Here is a 5,821-nt window from a genome sequence, read left to right on the forward strand (position 1 = left end):
TATGCACGACCATCTTTAATGCCTCACTCTACAATGATATAAGAAGGGTAGAGTTACTAATCATAGTCTTATCCATTTATTTGAGCATACAATTTTATTTTTCAGCTACTCCACTTTGATATGGGTAGCGAGGCATAATGTGTCGAGGGACTATGCCTTTCTCTTTAAGGAACCTCGCTAATGATTTAGGTCTTTGTCCCATCTCAATGTACCTATCATAGTACTCACCACCTTGTTTGACCAAACAACTTTGATTACTTTTCCTATTTATTTCTTTACATTTGCTTTGAATTATTTAAAGGCTTGAAAAACTTTTGTATTTTCAAATAAAATGTAGTGATACATGTATCGTGTATGGTCATCGATAAAGGTGACAAAATATTGTTTTTCAGTTATGCAAGGAGGAATGCGACATGTTTGTATGAATAATTTTTAATGTATCCAAACTTTCTTCGACACTTTTCTTGAATGTGTTGGTCGGCTTTCCTTTTATGCAATCCAAACAAGTTTCAAAATCAGTGAAATCAAGGTCCTAAAACTCCTTTCACTAATTTTTTAACTTTCTTTATAAAGATATGTCCTAATCTCCCGTGGCACAACGTAGATGACTTTTCATTAATTCTACCTCCCTTGATGACAAATGAATTTATAGTATGATGAGTAAACAAAGATAATTCAAATTGGTGATTAAGATGCAATTTATATAATCCATCACAAAGAGAACGAGTTCCTACTACAACTGATTCTTTAAACAAAGTAAAATAAGATTGTACATAATGAAAGACATAACCAATCCTATCAAGTCTAGGGATAAAAATCAAACTTTTAGTGAAAGATAAAACATAAAAGGCATTCTCAAGGTCCAACACAAAGCCTGTGTTTAGGATCAACCTAAATGTCCCAAGAACCTTAACATGTGAATGCATTTTATTTTCCGTGATTCATTGTCAATTGGTGTCCATTTTTATAGAAAGCCCTACAAGAAGTTGGCAATATGAACCAGAGTCGGTATTAGTGGGAACATCCACTAAATTAGATTCATAAGAGACATGAGATAAGTGAATACTTTCTTTTCAATCTACTTCTTTTATTTAAGACCATCTTTCTTTAACTGTCCAACCTTTTTGTGGAAGAAGCAAGAAAAATTTTCTTTGACTTGATTACCAATATTCTTCTTTTTTTCATAGAAACACTTTTAGTTTTATCCATAGGTCCATTTCTTTTGTTTGATACTAAATTTATAACTTCAAGTCTCTCCCTTCTCAGCCTTTCTTCTTTTTCAATACACATGGTCAACAAATCATTCACGGACCATTTTTCTTTGTGTGTTATACGATATCTTGAAAGAACCATACTCAACAGCTTAAGTATTTATGATAAAATGGACTAAGAAGTCATCTGACATAGTAAAATTTATTGCATTTAACTATGAAGCTTTGTCCCTCATCCTTATAATGTATTCGCGGATGCTACCAGTGTCTGAGTATTTCATTGAAAACATTTTAGCCATTAGTGTTCTTGCCTTTACCTTATCAGAACCTCATAAATTGTTCCTCCACAACTTTCATGAAATCAACAACCTTTGTTGTATCAGGGATGAATCCTTTGATATTTTTTGCCATATGTTTCTGAATATGCAGCAGGCTTAAGCGATTTGATAGCTCTCATTTTTCATAAAAGCTTCTTTGATCCAAAGTACTTTCTGTTGTAAGTGGTGCAAGTATATCCACTCGAAAATCCAAATAAAGGTCCATACACCTAAATGTGAACATAACACTCTCTTTTCAATCCTCAAAACTAAAGCCATTCATACAAAGGGTTGGAGCAATAGTCATCATAGGAAAAGTAGATGCTGAAAATAATAATAGAAACACATGCTCACATCACTTGGTCATCATATCATAAAATCAAATATAAATTTTAAAGTAAATTTACTTAATCTTTTGTGATTTTCCATGATGGACAACCTATTGCATTATTAAAATTTCTCATTTGGGTGACAATTATAATAATTCAGCGGTTAACCCATTAACTTTAATAGTCATGGAGCTAACAAGTTGTATTGAAGATTTATAACTCATACCTTTGGGTATGATAGTCACAATCAAAACACATGCTTATTATTTCATTTCACTCAAATTATGATCATGATAGCCCTCCTTTAAGAGCATAAAATTAATGCAAATATGATGCCATCTCTTAGGTGCAAAATTTATAGTTATGAGTGTTTAGTGTGACCACCAAAGTAGCCCTAAATATGAATAATGATGAAGGGCTATGTGGGCTCTACCCTAGAGAATGAAAATCTGAAGTTGTCCTAAAATAATATGTATATGCATATTGATAATGAGACCTCGATCATAATAATACACATAGCTGAAAACTATGCATTAGACAATTATAATGCTGGCTTTGATGCCACATGTTAGATTTGAAAGTACATATCTAGGTGTAGAGATACCTACATGAAGTCATCATAAAGATCTGAATGCGTAAGCAAAGCGTTAACCAGATCAGAAGAACCCCAAACCTTATATTTCTTTTCCTTTGGACCAAGTCCACAAAAGTCCAACAAATGTAGTTGGATAGATATCCTCCTTACCCATAAGCAGGAGGAAGTGGAGTTTAACTCCCTTCATCCATGCAGTCACCGAATGTGCACAACTAATCCCACTTGATGTGGACCCCCACTTGATGAGAACTAGAAAATTATGAAGATAGGGCAGGTTTCTACCACGGGGATGCACCCTCAGGAGAGGTTTATGGTGTGTTGTGGGCTAGCTCAATTCCTTTGCTCGCACCATAAACGTCATTGAAGATTCCCATTGTATGATTTCCAAAATATTTTCAGACCGGGTCTTGAGTGCTTCAATCCAGAATTCAAGACACCCACAACACTAATCATAGAGTTAAGTTGGTATGTGGTTATACTTAGGCCTCAAGATGTTATTGTTCTCGAGGACTGCAGTTCCCAAGACTTGCCCATGTGGTGAAGTGGTGCATATTAGCACAATTGTAGGACTGGGGATCAAAAAATCTTTTAGTGACCCTAAGGGGGGGGGGGGTTGGCGTAGTGGGGTGGGGGCCTTGGACACTAGACGGGCAGTCAAGGTTCGATTCTTATGGGTAGGGATGTCTGTAGACCGGAGCGAGGGTCAAGGTTTCTACTGCTGCTCCGTCTCAAAATTCTGCCTTCCATCCCTGTCTCTATCCCTACATGGGCTTTGATTTTAACCTTCATCCCCGTTTTTTGTCCTCCATCCATGGTCCAAATAGGGTGAGGTGGGGCCCGTTTCTCCTTGGTCCACTGCCATCCCTAAAGACATTTTGGTTATTTTACTAATGGGAATTCGGGGCGGGGAAAAGTGTAAGTCCATCCTCGCACAGGTTTTGATTTTAACCTTCATCCTAGCATCCATCCCCGTTTCATGTCCTCCATCTCCGGTCCAAACGAATCAAGGCAGGGAAGAGCCCCATTTTCCCCTGGTCCAATGCCATCCCTACCCATGAGCATCACTCATTCTGCGCCGATGCCCAACATAGTCCTCAAGAGTAGGGGTCCTAGACTTAGAGTTTTACGCCACTGGCATGACAATCGTAGGTATGACAGGCTGAACCAACGTGTGCTGGTGTGGTTTCTTAAGATTTTTTTTTTTTGCTTAGCGATGCAATTGGGCTCTTGGTCCTACCAAATAATAGACACATTGCACTTTTTTATCTTTTCATTTTGGATAATCAAGTTGGGGTTTGGCAGACTCAATGGACCCGGGTGAGGGCAAGGGACGAGGTCTTCACCCCCGCCCCGTATCAAAACCCAAACCTCCATCCCCTCACAGAGATGAATTTTAACCTCCACCCCGCTTCCATCCCCGTTTCATGTCCTCCATCCCTGGTCCAAAGGGGGCGAGGGGCCGGGGCCCGTTTTCCCTCGGTATATTGTCATCCCTTAAAAGGATTGGCGCTGGGGCAGGGCGGGGTTCGGGATGGGAACAGGGCAGGGTGGGGGAAAGCGTAAGTCCATCCCCGCCTCTATTCCCGCACGGGGATGGATTTTAACCTTCACCCCCGCCTCCATCCCCGTTTCATGCCCTTCATCCCCAGTCCAAATGGGGCGGGGTGGGGTGGGGCCCCGTTTTTTCTAGGTCCACTGCCATCCCTAACTCTGATCAATGCAATTTGCTAACTATAATGACAAAGAATACATTATTGGAGTCACAAAATAATGGATCAATCGATAGCGGGATACCACTTTGATGGCTTGTCTTTCCAAATCCTGTCCTGACCAAGCCAAGCCATTTTAGCTGAGCTCTTAGCCATGTAATTGTTTGAATCATGAGACCATTGAATAATACATGCTCTTTGAAAACTCCACAGTTTATGAATTAGCACTTGCTGCTCGTCTCCAACTTGAATCTACCTTCCATCTGTGCATTGATTCTGTTCACTACTTTCTTTGTTCAATATCTAACAAGGAGAAACTCTGATTCAGGCAGCGGACCCTGTGAGAGAATGATGCACTATCTTATGGCACCTTAAAACCAATGTTGTCAGTATGCGTATCGATGGATATGTATCGTATCAGCAGAAAATTGATACGGTTACTGACCTGAATTCGGCTATTTTTTAATAAATATACAAAATGCTTTAAATTATATTTTAATGGTTTTAATATGCATCACGTTCTGATTAACAAGAAATATTTTTATTTTTACTTTTTAGCCGATTCATAAGCATTCACTTGCGAATCCGTATCAGCTGATTCACCTGAATCATTGGCCAAACAAGAGTGCATACCACGGTATGGTGTCAGTCATGGTAAGAACTAGGGATGGCAGTGGGGCGGGGCGGGGGACAAGGTCTCCACCCCCGCCCCGCCTCCCTGGCGGGGATGGATTTTATCCTCCACCCCCGCCTTCATCCCCGTTTCATGTTCTCCATCCCCGGTTCAAACGGGGATGAGGCAGGGCGGGGTGGGGATATTGCGGGGAAAAGTGGTTGGGGCGGGGATCGTGGCAGGGCGGAGAAAAGTGCACGTCCATCCCCGCCTCCACCCCCGGACGGGGATAGATTATTTTAACCTTCGTCCCCGCCTCCATCCCCGTTTCATACCCTTCATCCCCGGTCCAAACGGGGCGAGGGGGGGGGCTGCTTTCCCCCGGTCCCTAGTAAGAACCACCATATATTTTCCCTTTAATAAATGTATGTTTTAATTAACCAAAAAAATACAGTGCAACTTTAACATTATGAAAACCTTCGGTGAATTTTTTTTATATGTATAAAAAAGAAACATGGAGTGTTTTTTGAGCTTAAAGAAGGTAAAGAGAGCCTGAAAACCCTACTTTCAATTTTCCTCGAATTTGCGTGAGTTTTCCTTTTTAAATTGCCAGTTTTCAAGATCCGGTTCAAGTGGATTCGAGGCGGAAATTTCTCCTCTCGGAATTTCAGATCAATCCAAATATGAATCCGAAATGCAAACTGTAGATTTGAATCCAGATTCAAATCCAAATCTGATTGAATGAGTTGAATCAAAATTCGAAATATATGTGGTAGCACTAAATCACAAAAAAAACCCCAGCTATTTACATGAAAAACATAACCAGATCGGATTCTGACTTGGATTCGAATTAGATCCAAATGAAAACAACGATCCGATTCCGAAAGCAATCCGAATTAACAAACAAAATCCAATCCGAATGCACAATCGGATTTTACTTAAATGATCCAACTTGAAAATAACGTCAGACTCCGATCGGATATCCGACCATATCCGATCCGTTTACAAACCCTTCTTGTGCCCAAAGAAATGTAGTCCCAAAGACAC

Source organism: Nuphar pumila, chromosome 5 (genome assembly GCF_984573655.1).
Source record: "Nuphar pumila chromosome 5, dmNupPumi1.hap1.1, whole genome shotgun sequence".
In the NCBI taxonomy this organism is placed as follows: domain Eukaryota; kingdom Viridiplantae; phylum Streptophyta; class Magnoliopsida; order Nymphaeales; family Nymphaeaceae; genus Nuphar; species Nuphar pumila.